Source organism: Pleurodeles waltl, chromosome 7, assembly GCF_031143425.1.
Source record: "Pleurodeles waltl isolate 20211129_DDA chromosome 7, aPleWal1.hap1.20221129, whole genome shotgun sequence".
Classification (NCBI taxonomy): domain Eukaryota; kingdom Metazoa; phylum Chordata; class Amphibia; order Caudata; family Salamandridae; genus Pleurodeles; species Pleurodeles waltl.
In genome coordinates this window covers 1,420,056,868-1,420,079,970 of record NC_090446.1, presented here as the reverse complement: position 1 = coordinate 1,420,079,970, position 23,103 = coordinate 1,420,056,868, and the positions used below count along the sequence as shown (strand labels likewise).

The 23,103-nt window shown below is 44.4% G+C and overlaps 1 long non-coding RNA gene across 1 annotated transcript in view; it reads left to right on the top strand.

Annotated features, from left to right (window-relative positions):
• LOC138246433 (uncharacterized) overlaps positions 1 to 16,983 on the top strand; it is a 38,275-nt gene extending 21,292 nt beyond the window's left edge. Inside the window, exon 3 of the long non-coding RNA XR_011194287.1 lies at positions 16,302 to 16,983. This is a non-coding gene — a long non-coding RNA (uncharacterized lncRNA). The remainder of the gene's footprint in view (positions 1 to 16,301) is intronic.
• Positions 16,984 to 23,103: the final 6,120 nt, after the last annotated feature.

Here is a 23,103-nt window from a genome sequence, read left to right as displayed (position 1 = left end):
TGCATTATTTTGTTGCCCAAACATCTAGATAATGAGGAGAGTTAATATATGATGGACATATTGTGGGGTATGTCAGAAATGTGGTCTCTAGTTGGCAGAGGTATACACCCTTTTCCAAGTATGGACCACAGTCCTAGTCAGGGTGAGTCACAATCCAAATTATCCTGTGCCCCCCATGCTAGCTTGGCACTGAGCAGTCAGGCTTAACTTAGAAGGCAATATGTAAAGTATGTGTGCAATAATTCATAGAGTAACACAGTGAAAATACCACAAAAATAAACCACACAGGTTTAGAAAAATATATGATATTTATCAGGTTAAAATACGGTCAAAACAATAAAGATTCAATGAGTACAAGTTGAAATATCTCTTTTGCTATATTAAAAAGAGTCTTAAATCTTAGACAGTTGTCTATTGTTTGCACAAAGTACCTGGTTTGTATCAAAATTAGCACGCACGTAGGCTGCAGAGTAGGAGATGCGTGAAAAAATAGGGTGTGCGTCGGATTTTCTGACAGGGCACAGACGAGGCGTTGTTTCTTTCCACGCAGCAAGGGGCTTTGCATTGATTTCCAGCGTGCAGTATTGGTTCCTCAGTGCGAAAATCCTGGGCGTGCGGGACGAAGTGTTAGGCGTTGCATCGATCAGGTAGGTGATGCATCAAATAGTCTGTCACACAGCAGGAGCTGCGTTGATTCATCACTCGGGAAGTCAGGCTGCGTTGTTCCGGTTTGGATGTGCGCGATCCAGAAGGGCTGTGTGTTGAATTTCCTGCCGCAAAGCAGGCACTACATCGATCCTTCACTCAGGAAGTCAGGCTGCATCATTCCAGCTCAGCTGAGCGGCAATTTATCAGTCACAAAACGGCTGTGCATAATTTCCAGCAGGGTGTGCATCAATTTTCGGTGCACAAGGAGTTTCTTTGAAGAAATCAAGTATTTTTGGCCCTGAAACTTCAGGAAACAGGCAGCACGCTCAATCTAAGCCCTGGGAGAGCACTTCTCAGCAAAGTCAGAGGGCAGCAGAGCAACAACAGGGCAGTAGTCCTTCACAGCAAAGCAGGCCAGATGAGCCTTTTGAGCACCCAGGCAGTTCCTCTTGACATGTTGCAGGATCAGGTCCAGAAGTGTCTGTGTTGATGAGGTCAGAGACCCAGTTTATTTACACAAAATGCCTTTGAAGTTGGGGGAGTTTTTTACGTGCACAAGTTCCCCTTTCAGTACCAGTCTGTCTGCCAGCGTCCCAGTCAGTCCATTGTGTGAGGGCAGGCCACTAGCCTTTGACATGTAAGTGTCAGGCCCCTCCACTCTTCCAACCTAGGAAGTCCAATTCAAGATGTAGATGGGTCAACCAGCCCAGCCCAGGTGTTGATTGGGGACAGGCTGTAGGGCACAGATGGCTTTTAAGTGCAGAGAAATGCTCACTTTCTAAAAGTGGCATTTCTAAAACAGTAATATAAAATCCAACCTCATCAATGAGCAGGATTTTCTATTGCCATACTAAATATGACCTATTTACCCCTTTCTGATCAGAATTGACCACACAGTATATGAGGGTAGCCCTAATGATAGACTATGAAAGGAGCAGGCCTCACAGTAGTCAGGACATATGTGATTTCTATTTCCTGGTAGTAGAAAACTCCTAACTTTGTTTTCCTCTATCAGGAAATAGAAAACACACATGTATATTTCATGCCTTTTAGCTACATAGCAGTGTGCCCTATGGGTTACTTAGGGCCCACATAGGGGGTGACATATGTAGAACAAGCATTTCCAATGCAGTGGGTCTCGCATTTGCTGGAGTTAGAGCTATTAGCATTGTAAATTCCCAACTGGACTTTTCTTGCCACATAAACTGAAAATTAAAAGTAAAACTGTTTCACATAAGCAAGCTGATTCACAGTGCCACGGCCACCATGAGCATCAGCGTGAAGACACACACACAAAAGGGAAAAAAAAGTTTGCTCGCAGTCAAACTTATCGGCAGAAGTGTCATTAGCCATGTAGCAGGGGTGTTGGCCCAGGCGGTAACAAAACCTCCCCAAGGAGGGACAAACGTAAACCATTTACCAATGTCACCAAAGGAATTTTGAAGGGCAAGCCCACGAACTAGTGCTAGTGATGGGTGTGAGGTGGGCATTGTTAAAAGCCCAGATACATACCAACACTTTGGAAAAGCAGGCTTGCACGCTGCTGTGCTCAACCAAAAAAAGACCAGTCTGCCGCATGCAAATGTATCCTTTTTCTTCTGTTACAGAACACTTCTAAGATTGTATTTGTATCAACATTTGACTAATGTGTATGCATTTCCATTTGATTCAAGTAGGTTTTGTTTTTTGATTGAATATATAAATGGTTTTTGTATAGGCAACATGTACCACCAAACACACACATAATAGACACTGCATAGCCATGCTTGTTATAATTGATAGAAAGAACATGTTTTTTTGAGTTGAATCAAATTTTGCAATAGTCTGTTCCAATTTACATCACCCCTTTTCAATCAATGCAGCTGTTTCTTAATAACATGCATTTCAAGAGGATCATTTTCCAGAGTTATTTTTACTGCATTTTTAAAATGCCAAATAAATAAAAACTGCTCCCCACAAGTTATTGATACACCATCTTGAATCTGGGCATTGTGAAATATTATTCTGACAGACTTATTTATTTTTTAAACATTCCTTATGGAATCCAAGTATAGGTAATTCTTCAGGGACAAGCTTTAGCAGTCAAAAATCACAGCTCTTCCAAATATAAATATTTCTAACCAGTGCCTACTCCTCTTACTTTGTTCGTCTGTGCTGACAATTAAGTGCAGTATCTTTGATGTCGCCAATATGCCCATAAAAGAATGCTTTGCGTTCTCATGTTCAGAAAGTAAACATTTCAGATGTGACATATTCATCACCTATAGTCAAGCAATGCCTCCTACCGGTGGTTATATGTATGACATGTTGAAAGACTGCGCAAATCAACAAAGCTCCAAACGTATGTTGCCAGATTTCTGTATAGAAAAATGGGCGTCGTCCACACTATTGTATTTCCTACATATTTCACAAAAATGGAAAAAAACTGCACAATCGCACTGCTACAGTTCACTCGTAGTGAAACCTGTCAGCAAAAGTGCAATTATCTACGTAACCGACAAAAGTGCAATTAACTATGTAACAGGGTTGATGGTATGCAAAGCGCTCAACTTCTGCCAAGCGAGATCGCGCTGCGAAAAAAGAGAAAAAGTAGTCCACAAACCTGACCGAAAACAGCAAACCCCGCATATTTTTCAGTTCTTGGTCACTGCGCTCGAGGAGGGCTAACCACAGAAAAAGGCATGAAGTATGCGTGCCTTCCACTAATGAAAGCAAGCAGATTTTGAAAGGCAAGCCCACGAACCACAGAAAGACACTGACGTGACACGGACACGGCTACGAGCCCTTTTCTAATTACTAAAGCGTCTCGCAAGCAAAACGTATGCGCAAGCGCATGCGACGCAGGCTCGACCCTAAAAAATGACAAGTGACATACTTTATACTTCCTCTTGGGGCTAACCTGGTAAGTCCTCCATGTCTAAAATGCACAAAGGCACAATGGACGGTCAGCACAGTCGAACAACAGTATGTAAACAAATAAATTATAATGCAGAACTAGACCGGTAATTGTGCTCACAAAAAATACCAGGAGTGGAGTGAATGCTGCAGGACATATCCATCGAATATATGGGTGAAAATTAGTCTTGCCTACACCATTGTAGGATTGGTTGAAGGCCTGAAACGTGCTCTGTACACTTCTATAGGTTAGGAGAATATTTTGAATACTTTTCAGTATATGACGAGTGGTTTCTTTATAAAAATTAAATCCATAAACAGTGACATTGATAGTGAAATTATGAATAAGGAAGTGTAAAATGCGCTTGGATTGTTTTCACACTAGAATTACCCTTTTCATATAGCAGCCACGGCAAGCACATAGAGGGTTAATCAGTTGGTTTATGTATTTAGCTGTGCGTATACTTCTATGCGGTATTTGTAGTGAGGCGGCCTTTTGTGTCAGCAGTTTGAAGTTGTTTAATTCACTGGTGGACTACGGGTTCTCATCTGAAATCCTTCATTGGAGTAAAGTAATTGTGTTGACGTTTGTGATCTCAATCACTTCGGTTCTAGCTGGCAGGACAAGGTGAGCGTGTACTCAAAACTCTTCTCCCGCAATAGGTGCAGGACCGATGTTTTCAACTCCAGTTGCTTCAGAATATTCAGCGGCACCAAGTCACCTAAAAGCTCTGAGTTTTTTCTCTAGATTTTTTTGTGATTTACAGAATTATTTTTAAAAAAGCGTTATCCATGTTAATAGGTTTCAGAGCCACGGTCCATTGGCTTTGCCAACGTTTGTTCTATTTTACTTTCTATTTCTGTTTCTAGTTATTTGGAAGAAACAAACCCTGCTCCTTTCCTGTCAGTATTTCGCATATCTCCATAGCAACCGCTCTCAGGCTACAGCCAGGCCACGGTCCGGGAGTTCCTGCAGATCTTGAAACACAGAAGCTCCAAATTGATGCCATCTGTTAGTGTAACCTTTCGTGAAATGCCAAGAGCAAGTAGATTTCTTTCTTGTTCACAGAAACTTCAGCAGTACTTCTACGTGCTTGTCATATCTCACAGAACCCTCTTGAAGAGAAACCATTCTGTACAAATACAGACTAGATTCCTTGTTTCATTGAGCCAATTTATTTTCTGCATTTCTGAATAAAAAATGAAGCCAGCAGAACATTAATTTAACACTGTGCAGTTCGCCAAAGCCAGTGCCAAAAAGTGAAGGGATGAATGCACAGTGTTGAGACGCACGAGGTCACCTGCTTAGGTAGACATTATTCTCTTGGGCAAGGAGGCAAAAGATGGTTTTGAGCACTTACGATAAGACAAGCATTCGGAATGCAATAGTCTCGTGTTAGCTCGAGTTAGAGCTCTTAGCATTGTAAATTACTGACTGGACTTTTCTTGCCACACAGACTAAAAATAACATGAAGAGAGGGAGAGCAAGCTGGCCCTGGAATAGCCCCCCACTGCTCTTGGTTTATGTTTACAGAGGGAGCTGGTGGGGAGGAGGGGCTGATTATACACCCAGAGTGAAACACAAACAGGCCAATACTGAAAGAAAAAGTCCCCTTCAGAAGAGATAAACAGGGCATAGCGTAATTATACAGTAGTTTGTGATGCTCCCAAAGAGACAAAAGGCAGGACAAAGAGGCAGAACTGACCCCTAGCAAGCAAGGATTTTTGAATGACAGTGAACCACCAAATGAAATTACTGGAACCACAGTATAAGTATACTTAAAAAGTATACAACACGTTGAACGATATGCTCGACCTAAAAAAGGGGATTTGTAAATTTGGCAAGTACTTTTAAATGCCAAGTAGAAGTGGCAGTGAAACTGCACACACAGGCCTTGCAATGAAACATTGTTAAGGTGCTACTTATGTGGGTGGCACAATCAGTGCTGCAGGCCCACTAATAGCATTTAATTTACAGGCCCTGGGCACATGTAGTACAGTTTACTAAGGACTTACAAGTATCTCAAGTATGCCAATTGGGAATGAACCAATGTAACCATGTTTAAGGGAGAGAGCATATACACTTTAGCACTAGTTAGCAGTGGTAAAGTGTGCAGCGTCCTAAAACCAGAAAAAACTATGTTAGAAAAGTGGAGGGAGGCAGGCAAAAAGTTGAGGGATGACCACCCTAAGACTGTCATTTCTAACAGGCTATAAACAGCAGGAGTAGTCAACACCTCAACTAACATGATTGTGTTATGTCACTGACATCAAAGGCATAATAAGCAGTTTATCCTACAAAAATGTGTGCTAGAGGCAAGCAGTACCAAATAACAAAATAATAATTCCATATCAATGTAAAAAAGAAGTGTTTCACTGAATATGTTTTTTAGTTTTTAGGGAAAGGAGCAGCAAAAAGCTGACTATTACCTAGGCATGAGTTTGGGTCTACCTCAAACAAGACAAGATTAAGTCAGCCCAATCAAAGTCTTTACCTAAGGACCTTGATTAAATTGAGGTTCTTAAAGTCCTCAAAAGAGCAAGTTAGGATGCTGAAGTGTGTAGGAGGCTGGCCTGGTTTGTATTTGGTACCTAAGGTACTTACACCTTATACCAGATCCAGTTATCCCTTATTAGTGAAATGTAGTCAGTGTCTAGGAGGCAGACTCTCTAGGGGTAGTGTGGATGAGCAGCCAAGGCCTAACTAGGAGAAGTGCAACGCTCATGCAAAACCACTGTATTCAGACAGTACTCAAACACAAGAAAGAAAATAACCATTAGAACAAAAATAAAGGTACTTTATTTTGGTGACACGATTGTCAAAAATACCTTAGAGACTATACTCGCTTAGGAGGTACGTAATATACACAGTATACACTAGAATGCAGAAATAGCTGTTAAAACAGTTAGAAAACAGTCCAAATAGTGAAAATCACAATAGTTAGAAATGGGCCTGGGGGAATAAAAACATATACTAAAATTGTGGAATGCGAAAGTAGGTTTTCCCACGTAGGCAAGTGTAGTGTGTAGAGGGGTGCTGGGAGTGGTAGAAAACACCACAGGTAAGTAATAGAACCCAACCCAGAGCCCAGGAAAGTAGGAGTAAATCACAGTAACTTTCCTAACACGTGATAGAAAATTTTGCAAGAACCGTAAAAGACTGCAAGACACCAACGGTGATTGCCTGTACCTGTGGAAGAAGGGGACCAATTCCAGAAAGCACTGAAGAGTCCAGGGAGAACTGGAGCCCCTGCTAACCCAGAGGAAGGTGCAAAAGAAGAACTACCAGTGAAGAAGAACAGTCAGTACTGCACCCAAGAAGACGGATGGGGGTTCCTGGTTGGTGCAGATGTTTTCCCACGCAGGATGGATGATTGCAGTCTGATTTGCTTTGCGGGATTCCGCCAACACGCCTTGGCACACACAAAGCTCACGGTTAGCAGAACACGGCGCTGCCCGGGACCAGGAGGGACCTGGTGGTCTCTACCCAGGAGGGGGACGCAGAGTGGGCTCTCAGCAACTCAGAGAGCCCTCAGAGGACCAGCAGCGAGCATAGGATTCACACAGCATAGGGGAAAAAGAAGGTACAAAAGGAGGCCCATGCAGCACTACACAAAAGGATCCCAGGCCACCGGAGAACTATGCAGGAGGCTGTGCGTTGCAGGAAGGACTGCTGGGTGCCAGAGCTACACGATACACAAAGAACTTTGTGGACGGATGCCAACAAGCCTTGGCAACTGCAAATCACACAATGCATGGGGTACTGTCTTGCTTGGGGAGGCAAGCTCTTACCTCCCCCAAAGTTGGACAGCTGGACTTCAGAACCATTGGGACCACTTCAGTCTATGACCTGTGTTGCTGGATGCACGCACTTCTTCAGGAGAGAGGACCCAAGCCACCAGTCGTTGCTGCAGAAGGGTGCCTGCTGAAGCAGTGAAGCGACTCCTTCACTTCAAGGGAGATTCCTTTGTTCTTCTGGTGCAGGCTGAAGACTGGTAGTGCTCGGAGGATGCACGACCTGGAAACTGTTGCAGATGCTGGCAGGAGCTGAAGATACAATGTTGAAGAAGTCGTCTTAGCTTCTTTGTTGCAGTTGTAGAGTTCCTGGAAGGTCCAGATGCAGTTTTGTCCGTAAGAAGGTGAAGTAAAGGATGCAGAGGATTCCTGCTGGAGTCTTGCAATCTGAATCTGAAGAACCACCCAAGAGAGAGACCCTAAACAGCCCTGAAAGGGGGATTGGTCAGCTACACAGGTAAGCTCCTATCAGGCACTGGTCACTCAGATGCTCCCAGAGTGCCCTGCCAACTTGGAATCCAAGATGGCAAAACCCAGGGACACTCTGGAGGAGCTCTGAGCACCACCCCTGGGGTGGTGATGGACAGGGGAGTGGTCACTCCCCTTCCCTTTGTCCAGTTTCAGGCCAGAGCAGGGACTGGGGGTCCCTGAACTGGTGTAGACTGGATTATGCAAGGAGGGCACCATCTGTGCTCTTAAAAGCATTTCCAGAGGTTCTGGGAGGCTACCCCTCCCATGCCTGTAACACCTATTTCCAAAGGGAGAGGGTGTAACATCCCTCTCCCAAAGGAAATCTTTTGTTCTGCCTTCCTGGGCTTGAGCTGCTCAAGCAACAGGAGGGAGAAACCTGTCTGTGAGGGGGCAGCAGCTGGGGCTGCCTGGAAACCCTCAGAAGGCTGTAATGGCAGTACTGGGGCTCCTCTGAGGAGCTTGCAAAAGCCTTTTAAAAGCCTTGGAGTATGAATCCAACATGTTTGATACCACACATAGCCATATTCGGATTTACCATTGTGAACCTGTACATATGTATTGACCTATGTATAGTGCATGCGAAAAATGGCATCCCCGCACTCACGAAATCCGGAAAAATTGTCCCGATGATGTGGGGGCACCTGAGCTAGTGCAGGGGTTCCCTCTCACACAGGTACTCTGCACCCTGCCCTCATGTGGGGGACCTGCAATAGGGGAGACAGATAAGTGACCTGGTGCAGTGTAAATGGCAGTGAAAGGGTGCATGCACCATTTCATACAGGCTGCAAAGGCAGTCCTTTGGAAACCTTTGCATGGGAACCCTATGGGTGACAAAAGAAATGCTGCAGCCCATAGGATCCCCTGGAACCCCAATGCCCTGGGTACCTAAGTACCACATACTAGGGACTTATAAGGGGAGACCGGTATGCCAACTTTGGATGAAACACTGGGTTACCAGTATGCAGTGACAAAATTTAGAGGAGAGAGAGCATAAGCACTGGGATCCTGATTAGCAGGATCCCAGTGACACAGTCAAACACACTGACACCAGGCAGAAATTGGGGGTTACATGCTAAAAAGATGTTACTTTCTGACAAAGTGGCAGAGGGTCACTTGAAGTTGGAAATGCTGCTGTCAAGCTCCAGCTGACGCCACCAGTTTTGGCCACCAAATACTAATTGGGTCAAGCAGGATTTTGTCCTAGCAAAGGATGTTCTGTTGTTAGTCACTTTTTGTTTTTTTCAAGGCTGCAATCTGTACCTAATTAAGGCTCAAAGGAGTCAGACATCTTTGTAGTGAGACCCAGATGAAGTCTTTGTATCCACAACAAAAAGATCAAAACAGGCTACACCTCAAAATATTGTCCGCTGTGGTTATGATGACTCTGGTCATGCCTCAGCTCTGTAACAGATGTGAAGAGATAGAAAATTGGCAACTTTGTATAGAGTGTGGTGAAGTGATATGTTTCATATACCCAGCACACCTCTCAAGCAGGATTTGAGATTTAAGCAGCGTTAGAAAAAATCAAGTCATCAATAGGGGTGGGTGGAACTCTGGGAGTTACATGAAAACTGTGAGAGATTATTCACAGTTCTGCGAGTGGAAGGAAATCGGCACACAACGCTGCCTGTGCTATTTTTTCTGTGGTCAAAAATAAGCACAAATGGCAACTTGCGACACACCAGGGTGCTCTGCTGCTCGAGTTGGTTTTGCTGCCACTCATTTAGATTTTCTACTACAGCAGCAGCTTACTCATAATGAGCGTTTGCAAAAAACCTGCAACAACTTGTGGTGGGAAAATCTCACTGTGTTCCCTCCTAGCATAAAACATCCTGTGAGAGGATGACAATTTTTACTCTTGCTCACCAACTTACCATTAGCAAGCTGTGTGCAAGAACTCAGAAATGCTGTCATCTGTGGAATTTCGCTGGAACTACGTGCTACATGTGTGACATGGATTGGCCAACTCTCTGCCATCTCTGTCGGCAGAGCAGAATTTATTACCCAACCGTAGGCAAAACAAATGCTCACACACCCCTCCCTGTATATTCTGTGAGATTCAAAGGACTCATATCTGCACATTGTGGTCAGCCTGTTGTTTGCTCCTGAGACAATTTCCTACCTATTTAAATGTTAATCCACAGCTGGCAGATGTGAGACAGCAAATGTAAATTTAGTTTCCACAAACTTCAGGCAAGAAAAGGTAACTTCTAAGAGTTACTTTTCTTTAATATTTTTTTTAGTATCAGACTTCACCATTGAAGTACATTTTAAAAAACATTTAAAAATGCTGTTTAATTAATTATCTTGTAAGTCCCATTCCTGAGTTACAATGTTAGAATTTTTAATCTGTGCTCTGCTTTCTATATAATGGTGGTGGTCACTGTAAGGACATCCTAAAAATGAATGTATACTTTTAAATACCATGCACCATGATTGTGGACTGGAAACTAACATAATTTATGTAAGGAAGCAAGTTTGTTGCAGGTTTCCCTTAACTTTGGACCTAGCCCTCATTTGGACTACATGCTGCTGGTTTTTTCGATTTTGAGAGTACACTGGAGCCTGCTGTCTAGACTGCAGTGCCAGTGTTCTGACCCATTTAAAAGATATGTAAAATTGGATGTCCTAAATTGGCAAGCACTGACTTACTTATAAGTCTTATATAATACCCAAGATACCCCGGGCATGTAAGTCAGTGTCAACTTAGGGTTCAAGAACTAGTTGTGCCGCTTTCTGCATGAACAAACATGGCTCCCAGCCTGCCACTGCAGACTGAAAATGCATTGTTACACTGCAAGTTCAACTTTGCCATTACCATTAATGACTATGGGTCTGATTTAGAGTCCAGCGGAGGGGGTTACTCTGTCACAAACATGACGGATATCCTGTCCACCGTACAACAATTATATTACAGCCTATGGAACTTGTAATACTGCAGGCGGGATGTCTGTCATGTTTGAGATGGAATAACCCCTCCGCGAAACTAAATCAGGCCAAAAATCTCCAAGTTCCACAGTAATAAATGTAAGTCTCCCTTAAGGAAGGCGGCCAACAGAGAACTATAACAAGGAGCTGTATAAAATTAAGCAAGACATATAGGCCCTCATTATGACATTTCGTTGACTGTTAAAGTGCCAGTAATACCGCCAACATGCTGGCGGTAATTACCGCCAAATTATGACCATGGTGGTGATAACTCCCATAGACAGCCAATGTACCACACAAACCGCCAGGATGTTCAAAACACTCACCACAGTGGTAGCCGTCAACAGCCAGGCAGAAGACAAAGTACCACCCACCATATCATGACACAGTAAACCGCCACGATTTCCGGGGCGGTACTAACGCCATCAAAAGCCTGGCGGAAAAAGAACACAGAAGACCAAAGACTCACCATCGGAGACACAGAGAAGGACAAAGCCGCCATGGAACTGGAACTGCAAGTCTTCCCCATGCTTATCTACGCCAGGCTCCACCTGGAACACCAATGCCGATGAAGACGATAACGGTGAGTACGGCCACCTAGGACACAATGGAGGGAGGGAGGAAAAGGAGAGTGACCCACAGGCACGACACACACCCCATACACACAACCAGCTGCAGATGAAAAACAATGGCATACAACACACAGCATAATAATGCAAGGACAACAAGAAGGCAGTAATGAGAATGTATTGAATGTGAACAGCCACAAAATGAACCAATTGGATGAAAAACAGATATGTTCAAATGTACACAAATGGCCAGTGCCCAGTCCAAAGTACTAAGGGCCCACATGGCCACAGTCCAAGGCCCAACTCGACTCCTGACATCATCCGGATAGAACTCTGCAGGGGCATCAGTTTGTAAGTGGGCAGGCACCTCAGGAGGATGGGGGTGGAGGGCACCTCAGCCCAATACGGGAATGGGGAACTTGCCCACTGCTCAACAGCCTTGCTTCTCAAATGAGCCTAACTGGACCCAAAAAAGAAATTCTGCAAGGGTATTCCATGATAAGACTATCAGGCATATCAAATAATACACCCGTCTTCCTACAACCAATTATTAATTAAAAGTGAGATTTTGACTACTTGACCAAATTTACAGTGTTTAAGCTACCACAAACAGGCTACAATAGTAGGCCTGAAGTCAGACTTGCATTACCACCTTAGTGAGTGGCACAATCAATTCTGCAGTCCACTGGTGGCATTTAACGTCCAGGCCATGGGTTCATACTAGGGACTTGCAGGTGAGTCATGTTTGCCAATTAGGAGTTTGACAATTCACCCTTGTTTAAGTGGAAGCACAGGCAAAGTGCTACTAGTTAGCAGGGTTAAAGTACACGGAGCTCTTATGCCATCAGAAATATAGGATTCAGAAAAAGGGAATGGGATGATAATAAAGAAACATCTGGGGCCAGATGTAGCAAAACGCCAATTTGCGACTTGCAAATTGCGAGTCCCTGTGACTCGCAATTTGCAAGTCGCAAATTGGTATGCAGTACGGTGTCTCAGACACCGACTGCGACTCGCTATGGGGTCGCAATGACCCACCTCATGAATATTCATGAGGTGGGTCGCAAATTGCGGCCCCATAGCGAGTATAGGCACTCGCAAACATGGAGGCCTGCTGTCGTCAGCAGACCTCCATGTTCGTGACTGCTTTCAATAAAGCAGTATTTTTTTTTTAAGTGTAGCCCGTTTTCCTTAAAAAATATTTTTGGGTCCATTCACAAAGTGGAAGGGGTCCCATGGGGACCCCTTCCAATTTGCGAGTGGGTTACCATCCACTTGAAGTGGATGGTAACTGCGATACCATTTGCGACTGCGTACGCGGTCGCAAATGGTATTGCATACCACTCAGACTCGCAAATAGGAAGGGAACACCCCTTCCTATTTGCGATTCTGAAATGCATATTGCGAGTCGGTACCGACTCGCAATATGCATTTCTGAATAGCAAAGAGGCTTTTGCGCCTCGCAAACGGGGATTTTCGACGTTTGCGAGGCGCAAACCCTTTGCTACATCTGGCCCTAAGTTCCTACAGTTATGTTATGTAATCTATGTTACATCATGCCATGCCATGCCTTGTCACTGTCTATTGTTTGAGAGTCTGATTACTTGGAAGCCCAATTGAGTATGGTCCAGTGGGTTTTGCTATCCTTGGCCTCCACCATTCTCTGTATGCTTGTACCCCTAGATTAATTATGTTGGCTGAGCGATTTGTCTTGATAGGGTTAGTATGTGCTTTCATGCTGCCCTTTCAGTCTTTTCATAAATGAGTTAATTGAATTGTTTTTTCATGTGATGACTAACTACTGTATAATAATTATCACATCAAATTTGCCATGATGTGGTATGGGTTTGCATCTCACCACTAACTCAGACACATATAATGGACATGTTCAATTGCCTTTGGATTTATTTTATGAGTGAGTGCCTGTCAGTAAGCTAGTATCCCTTCATAATGCAGAGCAAGATGTACATATATACTGTATGCGAAATGTGTTCATGACTCATACAGTGATTTTACAAAGTTATGTCTGAACCATTAGGTTACAGGAGGTCGTGGAATGAACTGTCTATTGAAGAGATCATTTGCATCCCACTGCCTTTGGCTAGGTGCACAGAAATGGCGATCTGCAAGAGACAGTAGACCACTGTTAGACCTAACATTCTTGGTGTTGTTTTCCCCCAAACTGTTTCGCATTCACCCCTCCCATTTTATGAAATTCTTTTTATTTGCATGTGAACTCTAGGCACTTTACCACTGATAACCAGTGCAAAATGACTTGCTCTCTGTCCCTAAAGCATTGTAGAACTTGCCTACACCTGATTGGCCCTTTTCATTTACTTGTACGTCCCACACCACAGTTATGCGGAGTCTAAAAATGAAATGCTACTAGTGGGCCTGCAGCACTATTTTTTTATTTATTTACAAGTACTATATTTACCAAGAGCTAGCCTGTAAATTAAATGCTACTAGTGGTGGGCCTGCAGCAATCATTTTGCCATCCGCTACAGTAGCACTTTTAAGCACATCTCAGGCCTACCATTTTAGCTTGTGGTTCAGTTTTAATCTGCCAACTCACTAAACCTTCCTTTTTAATATAAATATACCACCCATAAGGTAGGCTCTAAAAGTGCATTGTTTTTCAAAAGCACAAGAGGTCTTTAAGTTTTACATTTCCTGGTTGCGAAAAACTCTTACATTTGTTTTTTCCTACTTTAAGACCTCTCTCACCCATAGGATAACATTGGGTTAACTTATTACATTTAATATCTGCTAACCTTTTATTTGGAACAGGTAGGAATGTCATGTTTGGACTCAAATGACTTGTAATTTAAAACCCTCTTTAAAATGCATTTTTTTTACCTGACCATTTGATGCCTACTATGCGTGATCTAGGTCACATGACCATGAATAACACAGCTGTTGGGCTTTGTGTATTTCCCCTAGACAGTGAGACAAAAATTTAATTAGCTGTTACAAGGATGGGCCATCCTGCCAGGAAAGGTAGGGAGGAGCTGTTTCCTGCCTCACTTACATTTCAGAGAGCTGCCTCCAACACATACACAAAGGAATCTGACATTAGCCTTTTGTTACCCATACTTCTTGGAACATTGGCAGGGGATGGAAGTAGCACCAGAACCAGCAGTCAGCGGTAGCCTTAAAGATTTCCTCACTTCAACGGCTGGTACTAAGCATAAGTATTGGACCTCTTGTACCACTCATCGGTACACTATTGGACCTGTGGAAGACTTCAGAAGGACTAACTGGACCCCCAGAGGACTGCCCTGGTGCTTGACGACTGCCTTGTACCTCAGAGGACTCTTCTGCTGCTTGAGGTTTCACTTGTCCCCCAGACGACTGCCCTGCTGCCTGCAGCCTGCCTTTCTGTTTAGACCTAGGAGTACCAGTGTGTCTCCAACGGCCAATCGGCTGGCCTCCTGTGTGAGCTACAATGACATATCAAGCTCCAGATACGTACAACCATCGACCTGCCCTCTGTGGGAGTGAGTCCTGACCCCCCAAGTTGTACCCTACAAGTCCTTTAGCCTTTGTTGTGGGATTAAAGGTGCCGCTCCTGCATAACTCTAATCATTTGCACTGAACAGTGTCCTGAGAACTAACAGAAGACCAGGCTCTACCTGCTGACTGATCCACCCAAGCTGCATAGCCAGACAGCCTAACAACGTGGCAGTTCTCACTATGTTCTATTCCGCAGCAGCAAATCCTATTCAGAGTGTCCCTGATGATGACGCCTCCTCCTCAGAAAAATGCAAGCTGCTTTGCCCCACCTCATTTTTACCTTTGCTTTACCATTCTCAGGAAATTTCTTCAAAATGTTGAAGTTAAACCGAGACCGGGCCCGGGTCCACTTCGCATATGGGTCCCCATTCCATTGTGCTCGACCTTCACTTTTGACTGTTCCTCAAAGTTAACCCTGACTGCTTTTGTGTCAAACTACCACAGGTTAAGCACATGTTATTTTAGTGACTTTTGTGGTTCACTTTATACGGATTGTAGTCTGCTTCAATCGGGTTTTAACTCCCCTCAATAAATAACTCAATTCCTTACAACTACTATCCAAGTATTTGTATTTCCCAGTTGGAAACTTTATTTTTTAAAGGTGGACAATGTTCCTTAGGAACCTGAGCTATTTTAAAACAAAAATAAGAAAAATGCACTTTGGTACAACACCAGGGGAAGCTGGAAGGGTCTTTGATCTACTTCCTGCGACACTGCCACCATGATTCTCAAGTCCACATTTGGAAGTCTGCTACTACCTTGTTTCACGTGTTGATAACTGTATAAATACAGCTGCAAAGTAATGATTGCAAGTATTGCATTCCAAGTTGCAATTAGGAATATGGGGCCAGATGTACCAAAAGATTTTACCCATTCTGTGTCTATGGGAAAATGCTTTAGTACATATGGCCCATGGTCCCTTTTGCTCCACTTCCAAATTTGTTATGGGCCATAAAAAACTATTGTCTGACTTTTCCAACTTGTGAAGTAGGTTTTGCACATTACAAAAATGAATTTTGAAAACAGAGTAATTTTGCAATTCGGAGGGTTTACCATCACAAAATCTTTACTTGTAAATGTGGAAATGGGCACAGCGCCACCGAAGTGTCGCTGAAAGTGACGATCCAGTGGCGCTTGTAAAAAAGCCCCTTAGCCTGTAAAGTGTCTATGAGTTAGAAATCTTTTGCCATGAGTGAACAGTAATCTTGGAAATTCAGGAGACAGCTACTCCAACGTGACAACTGCACGCAGTAACCTTTTTATAAATCAGACTCTAGTAATTTGCCCCCATTGCCAGACATGCCTATTATACCAAGTTCATTTAATGAGCCACCGTAAAACAAGGAATGATACTTTGAAGCAACTCTTTAGATCAACAGTAGCATACTAGTAGGGTTTTGTTTTTACAATTGCTGTTGGCTTGATGGATTCTACTGTTTTCATATCTGTTCCAATATCTTTCATTATCTTCTTCCACAGAATGCCCGCAGCACCAACATTTTTCAGATTGCTGTTGTGTTTGTCAACAAACCTGTGTAGATCGATATGTGGCCAAGCCATGCATCCGGATCTGCGTCGCTGGCTGTGTCTGTGATGAGGGGTACATCCTGCAGTACGCGGGTTCTCCAACATGTGTACGAAAGGAAGACTGTGATTCCTGTCCACAAAATGCCTATTTCAGTCCCTGCGGTGCCAGATGCCAGACAACCTGCGAGAACTACAATCAAGAAAAAACGATCTGCCCCTACGAATGTGCTCCTGGGTGTGTTTGTATGGAAGGATATGCCATGCATAATGACAAGTGCATTCCCACAAGTGAGTGCGGCAGTCAATAATCTTACCGAGAGCTCAGTTATTGGAAGAAGGGAGCATATTAGCCCTGATTGGTTATGTTTCTGAGAGCAGAATCAACCCCTGCACAGATAGGCCTACATGCTTCACGTTCATTTAGTCTTTCTGGCAACTACCAGAAGATTAACTGTAAGTGACATACAACTTTAACAATCCATTTCACGTGAAATCCCTCCAGTGAGAAAAGACAACCACAATCCTCATTATTCCACTTCCGAGTGTTCAAATCGAACACCATTTTCACCAGAATTTGTAAACATTTGATCTGCTTCAAAGCATTGACGAAAATAAAGATTGCATACAATACTAATCTAGATGTCTGAAATATTCTTCTTGAAATGTTCCCCAGATTCAAATGCGCTTCTTACAGCCATTAATAAATAATGCTGTCTTCGGATATTCTTAACAGCGGGAATTGTGTCCAGAAAGTGCATGGGAATGAGTTGAGAATATGCAAGGGATATCATTACGTCAGAAAATAAGAGAAAAAGTATAGTGCCGTTGAGTGTGAACTCAGTGATAAGAGGCTCTGGCTGCACCGAAGCTTTGCAAGTGACTCTCCGAATAAGAGCTCGTGATTAACTATTGCTGCTGTTTGGAAAAGTGTGCTTATGAAATTCAGCCTATGTCACTCCTCACTAGGAGAATACAACGGTGGGTGTTAATTCAGTTTTACTTACGCAAACCTTAGCAGACATTTTTTATTGAGATGCGCCATCATCTTGTCTTGCGTTTCTGAAAAGCAGAACAATCATGGACCTGCGCCAGTACCCATACTTCAGACATCTGTAGCTGTGATGGACAGAAAACATCCGTTAGAATAACAGTTGTTTCCACAGAGACAATGGAAGTTGATTCAGCAAAATGGCAGCGGCAGCGGAAGTGACATTGCATGCCCATTGACCCACTCCATTGCAGGAAGTGCCATTATATGATATTTGACCGTGGTAGCATCCCAGGAAATTATTTCTCACGACGTTGACCCCGCTGACTTAAACAGGAGAGACAGGTCTGAAATCAAAAAATAACTTTTCTAAGTGACAATGGAAAATGAAATAGTACAATAACATAAATAAAAGTCCTCTGCTGAGTAAACACATGCAATGCTACACTAGGGGCACAACCACAAAAAGCCATCGGCATAGACCTTGGGACAATTAATCATAGGCCAGTTACTATTCTCATACTCTTGAAACTAGTTTAAAATGCTCAGGTACACATCAAAATATGCTGCCTCAGACATCGTACATTACTAAAGACATAAGAATAGCCTCGAAGAACAAAACACATTCTAAGGGCCAGATTCACAAAGGTAAACTTACACGTTCGTGTAAGTTTAGGACTGTCTGCTATTCACAAAGGGATTCACCAGAACTAACTTTACCAGTGCAGAGTCTCTGCACATAAAAAGATTGGTGCTTATGATTAACTATTGCTGTTGTTTGGAAAAGTGTGTTTATGAAATTCAGCCTGTGTCCCTACTTACAAAGAGAATACAATTGTGTGTGTTAATTCAATGTCATGCAAAAGTATGATGGAACAACGAATGCTGGAACCACACATGCCTGAACAACTGATTTGTAACAACAAATATTTTTACCATGCATGCCTTTACAACAACCTTTTCTTTTAAAAGCATGCCTAGTAAAGGCATGTGTGGGAATGGCATACTTGGTTCTAGCATGTGACCCCCCCTCTCTCCTAAGGCCCAGAAGTACCCCACCCCTAATACTAAAACTACCCCGAACCCCCACCCCTAAAACAAAACTACCCCAATACCTCCCGCCCACCCTTAGCCCTAAACCCTTCCTGACCTCACCCACCCACCCTAAAAACAACCGACCCCCACCCGCCCCTAAAAACAAAACTATCCTGATCCCCCATCCCCAACACCCAAAAACCAAACTACTCCAATCCTCCCACCCCCAAAAACCAAACTACCCCGATCCCTTGACCCCATCCCCAAAAACACTAACTACCCCGATCCCCACCCCTAAAAGCACTAACTACCCTGACCCCCACCCCCAAAACCCAAACTACCCTAATCCCCTATCCCCAAAAACCAAACTATCCCAACCCCCCACCCCCAAACAAGCAATCTAGCCCAACCCCCACCCCACCCCCAAAAACCAATCTACCCTCACCCCACCCCAAAAAACAAACTACCCAGATCCCCCACCCCACCCCCAAAAATACTAGCTACCCAGATCCCCTCCACCCCAAAAACCCATCTATCCTGACTCCCACCCTCAAAACCCAAACTACCCTGACCCCATCCCAAAGCCCTAACTCCCCCATCCCCCCTGCCCAACCCCCAAAAAAACAAACTACCTGACCCCCCAAACCCTAAAACCAAACTACCCCGCCACCCCCCAAAAAACAAAACTACTCCAACCCCATCCCCAAAAAACCAACTACCCCGACTCCCCACCCCAAAAAACAAACTATCCTGACCCCCACCCACACCTCTAAAAACAGAGCTGCAACGATCCCCCGCCCCTAAAAACCAGAACTGTCCAGATCACCCCACCCCACCCCTAAAAAAAAAAACTACACCTACCTCCCCCACCCCAAGCCCTTAATCCACCCCACCCCTAAAAACTACCCCCAACTGTGCCCCAGCCCCACTTACCTGACTGCATCTTCTACCGATGCACTCTCCCATTTTCTCTGCCTTAACCACGCATATGTGTTGTTCAGCACATGTGTGGTTAAGGCAGAGAAAAAGGAAGTCGTTAACGCAAGCGTGGTTTCGCTTCCGTTAACAACGTAGTTGTTGTTCCAGAGTCATTGTTCCCGATGTTCCCCTGTCATGCAAACCTTTGTAGACTTTTTTTTTATGAGGTGGAGGTCTTTTCACGTGGGGATAATCCCCCCTTGTAAAGATACTACCTGTAAATCTCTTTCTTAATAGCAAATAATTGTACACTTACACAAAAGTGTGTTTACCTTTATGAAACAAAACCAGTGGATACCCAGAGGTAACTGAATATACATGTGCTGACTCTAGGTGGGAAAAACGTGTAAGCTCTGGTAATCCAAACTAATTTGCACACAGGATGTTCCTACTGAGTGCCATGCACAAATATGCAAACAAAGAATGTACACACCTGTGTGCACTTAGCCACCCCTTGTGTGCACTACTATGTTTGCATGTAGACACCTTTCTGAAATGAACACCTAGTCCTAGTCCTATTGCATGTTTCTTCTCTACATCACAATTCACCAGTGCGCAGGTTCTGCCTCCATCTCGTGCTTGTACCCTTAGGAAACACTGCCATCTGTGTGCACCAAGCCACAGCTCCCCTGTGTGCTCCTGTTTCCTCACACCAAACTACCTCTGCTACTCAGACCTAAAGTGAGTAAATGGTTATCCAAGGTACACATAAGTACAGCCTTAAATGACAATTGAACATACACATACTCTTCGAGATTTACAGGCAGATATGCTAGCAGCAAAACATTTACACACACGGGACAATAAGACACATTTGGTCATCAGGGTAATAGCTGGGGCCATCGGTTTTACTTATGTCACATTTAATGAAGGTGAGACAGTCCCGATTGCATATAAATCACACTTGCATTCCGCTGCTGAACAACCCTTTGCACCCACAGAGAAAATTCTCACTGCTGTCCAGATGGCTGTTATTAAAGAAAGACCTCTTGCCCAAGGAAAACACATTATTGTCGTTTCTCCTATTCCGGCCCTAGAGGTTATTACAAAAGCTAGCTTCCTGAACGCAAAAGCACTTCATCCACGATGGATACAATGGGCTATGTCTTTAACAGCCACTGATGTAGACTACATTTTTGACCCAAAGTTCCAAACTCAACAATTTCTACAATATGAAGTAGACTATCCAGTTCCCGCTGACACCTTGCCTATTGATCAATATCATGTAGTCATGTACACTGATGGCTCTGCGCAACCAGCAATTGTAACTAAACATCAATATTCTGCTGCATGTGCGGTCGTGAGCGCCTATATGGAGGGGGAGAAATTCTGTCCCCAACATGCCTATACAAACCTTAGGGGATTGTACAGCACAATTGGCTGAGCTGAAAGCTCTACTCATGGCACTAGAACATACGGATCCAACACAGTTCACACTGATTGTTTGTGAATCATATTATTGCATCCAGTCTTTTAATGAACACCTGCATTACTTCCGCTTGACTGGGTTCAGAGATTCAAAAGGCAACACCATAAAACACAGACTCCTGTGGGGGAAGGTAGCATACCTGAAAGAGACGCTACCCAAAGTCCATGTTGTGCATACACTTGGACACCAGCGTGTTGGAATACACGTTGCTGGAAATACTTTGGCTGATGAAGCCGCAAAGTCGGCAGTGGCAGTCGCCACTGTAGCCGCAGTGACTCGTTCGAGTTCCAAACCAGACAAAGACATTATGGCTGCCATAAAAGCTACGGTTGATGGTACGCCTTATCCTAAAGGATTTCCTAATAAATATCAATACTTGGTGGGAAGTATACTGAACGCTGAAGTTAAAATTCCAGGCTTAGGCGTACGAGACATCCCCAATAAAGATGTAAGACCACAATTGATTAAAGCAGCACATGAAGGGGTGGCATCTGCACATGCTGGCGTGGCGGCTACAATTTCACTCTTGCAGGCCCGTTATTGGTGGCCTGGTCTCTATAAAGAGACTAAGCAGTATGTCCTTTGTTGTGACATCTGTCAACAAATTAAAGTTTCCACGGCTAAGCGCCCGCCGCAGACACCCCTCTTAATCTTAAATAGACCATAACAATGTGTGTACTTGGATCATTGCAGTCCATTAACACCTGCATATGTTAGAAATGGGGTTTCTGGTTGGCTAGGGTATGCACCTCAGCCAGGCAGAACCTACTCACTCTAGTCAGGGCTAGGGAGTTACACGTCCAAGATAACCCCTGCTCACCCCCTTAGTAGCTTGGCACGAGCAGTCAGGCCTAACCCAGAGGCAATGTGTAAAGCATTTGAACAACACACACAACACACATGACGCAAAATGTACACCAGAAAGTAAACACAACACTGAGCTATGTAAAAATAATCTGTATTGTACAAAACATAATTAGACCAACATTACACGTAAGTAATACCCTGCTACCTTAGCAGTTGTCAGAATGTTACACAAATTACTAATGCTCCGCAAGAATATGCAGTGGTCACATTAGCACACGTAAGTACTCAGGATTCTGCAACATAAGCAGTAGTCAGGAATTACAGTAAAATATATATGCACTTGTCATGAACAATTCCTAAATACCCATAAAAGGAACATTAGAGAATATCTCCCAAGTCATATAAATACATATCAGCTAGACATACCCATAAAAAGGAACATTAGCACATATATGTAGGAACAGTAAACAGGTAGGAAATCTAAAACACCCAAAAGTCTGTACTAGGCTCCTAGAGCCTAGATTACCTAAAAACGTACCTGGTTTCTGTAGAAGAGGCACTCCCCGTGCCTAAAAGATGAGCAGTGGAGCCCCCGGCGCTCCTATGTGCAAAACGGGGGTTCCTGGTAGAGAGGGGCAGTCTGCACCCCCTCTACTATGCGAAGACTGGGCCCCTCTGGGGACGCGTGATCTTTTGGGGCCCCCCCGGGCCTCTAATGGCCCTCTCTGAAGGGGGGGAAAGCACCAGAGATTAAGGCAGTATGGGGCGATCGCTCCCCTAGCGCAGTGACTGGGGAAAAGAGGGGTTCCCTTTTCTCCCGGTGTCCTGCTTAGGACTAGGAGGCAGCCGCCCTTGTCCACGGTGCGGCTGCCTAACGAGGTAGCAGGGGAAGCAGGGGCCTCCGATGAGGCTCTGCACCTGCTCCCACATCCGGCCGCACCCGGTCCGATGTGCGAGCTGCGTTTTCTGCCTTCTCTCATCCGCGAAGGGAAGCAGCGAGAGGAGTCGGAGTCGAGGTGTGCCCCGGGGGCACTCTGAAAAAGGCGCGTCACCCGGGGACACGGTAGGAGTGTGCAAGCTCCTTCCTTTACCTTCGGTAAGTGCCCCGGGGGCAATAGGGTTAGCGCAAACCTCGCGCTGAAGTCAAACTGCGGCGCCCGGGTCGCGGCAGCGATTTGGGGTCCTCAAATCAAGGCAGGTGATTTGTGATCCAAATAAAGCATTTCCCAAAGCGCTAAGACAAGATCGGCAGTTAAAGAGAGCGCTCTTTCCAAGCACTTAGGCAAGGTTGTCGAGTTTGTGTGCAGGGGTCAGGGGACACAGCACCCTGCCCCTGGGAGCAAGCAAGAAAAGAAAAAGCACAGGGCTGGTGGGCCCAGCTACAGGCCAGCACAATGGGTGCAGGTGGTGGCAGTTCCTCCTAGTGACCAGGCAGGTCACAGGTCAGCACAATAGCAGCAGTCCAAGGTGGTTTCCTGGTGAGTCCATTCATCAGCGTTCTGTGTCCAGTTTCAAGT